Consider the following 1,903-nt stretch of genomic DNA (forward strand, 5'->3'; position numbering starts at 1 on the left):
TGAAAGCCGTGATCACTGGTAACTAAAAACCAGGGCGAGGCCCCTTCAGAGAGGGTGGTCAGTCTAAGGCACCTAGGTGTCAAAAATATGTGACTTTGAGAAAGACCACAGTTACTAGATGGCCATGTCACAGCTCCTGTGCACAGTGGATTCATCGCTCAGGTGTTGGTCAACATGGCCTTCACAGTTCTTGAAAGTACTTCCTGATAACACCAGTTCTGCCTTGGGCGCAGAACATGCTTCTCTAGACACACATGGACAGCCCATGGGTGGTGCAGGGTGGCCACACGGCCCAAGGTAGTGCCTGTGTGATGCTGAAGGAGGCCACCAGGTATGAGGGGTAGAAAACGTACTGCCCCAGAGTATCCCAAGTGTGCAGGTGGTGAGGGCCTTCAAAATGACCTAGAGCCAGACACAGTAGCCTCACCCAGGTGAGTTCACCTGAACACCCGCACATGCACACATACCTGGGTACAGGGCTTCCCTTTGGAGTAATGAAAATGTTCTGGATTCAATGGCACGACACTGTGAAGGCACAATAGCAAGTGAACTGCATGCTGACAATGGCTCATGGTTAATTTTGTCATGTGAATTTTACCAGAAGAGAGTTAACAAAATATTGAGACCTTCCATCAGAGGTTCATCCAGTCCTGACTGTGCCTTCATCTTCATTCCCTGTGGGCTTGTGGCCTGCAGCCTTCTGAGCAAAAAGGCCTTCGGAATCCCTCCACACTATGCGTCCTGGGCTGTGCCAGGCTGCGGCGCAGGCTAGGGCTCAGGAGGCAGCAGCTCCTCCTGCTGTTTGCATTGTTGTCTTGCTCTAGAAGTGGAGACCATCACTCCTTTCTGGAGGGCCTGGGGCTCTGGATGGTGCCATTGTGAGCTATACTGGAAGTCGCCCTGGCAGACATGGAGAACTCAGGCTAAAGAGAGGTAAAGGCTCGAAGAAAGCAACTCCAACACCCTCATCCACAAGATTTCGTGGACCTAGTCCGAAACCTGAGCTCCACGCCATCATCAAAGAAACCGACTTGAGTCCTGCTGGAAAACCCAGCCCCCATCCAGAGGCTGGAAATCCAGGTTCTGCCTCCCCCAGCCTCCTGAAGCTGGGGGCCAATGCAGGGATGAGAGGCTAGGGGTGAAGCTGGGGGCAATACGGGAGCAGCGGCACTGAGGCCAGCAGAGGGCCAGCTGCAGGGCTGGGGCAGCTCTGTGGCCCAACTGTGGAGTAATGCTCCTCGGCTTAGGCTTGTTAAGAACTCCTTTCTGCTCCCATAAACCACAGCTGCTTCCTGATGCTTCACCTGTGACAGGTTTCACTCCGCTTTCATCAAATGTCTGCGGGGCATCCTCATCAACTCCAGCCCTCCTCACCCTGTCCAGCAGTGCTCACATCACGCCTGGACACGTCACACTGCCCACTGCCTCGCAGCCACACATGTTCTCNCCTCGGCTTAGGCTTGTTAAGAACTCCTTTTCTGCTCCCATAAACCACAGCTGCTTCCTGATGCTTCACCTGTGACAGGTTTCACTCCGCTTTCATCAAATGTCTGCGGGGCATCCTCATCAACTCCAGCCCTCCTCACCCTGTCCAGCAGTGCTCACATCACGCCTGGACACGTCACACTGCCCACTGCCTCGCAGCCACACATGTTCTCCCCCAGGACAGACCCCACCCTGGGAGGTAAGGGACTCTGATTTTGTTTCCACAATAAGGAAACAGCAGAAAGTTGTGCAGGAATGGGTGAGACTCCAGACACCACTGTGGGGGCCGAGAACCTGGCTAGGTGCTGAGGAGAGAGCAGGAAGAACGACACTGTCAACCTCGGTGACAAAGATTTTTACTGAAAAGTCACTCCGAAATGGACACCTACCAGTGCAGTAAATAATTCTATGCAATTAC

The sequence above is a fragment of the Sturnira hondurensis genome, unplaced genomic scaffold (assembly GCF_014824575.4).
Source record: "Sturnira hondurensis isolate 20B ecotype Veracruz unplaced genomic scaffold, ASM1482457v3 Scaffold0014384, whole genome shotgun sequence".
Taxonomy (NCBI): Eukaryota; Metazoa; Chordata; class Mammalia; order Chiroptera; family Phyllostomidae; genus Sturnira; species Sturnira hondurensis.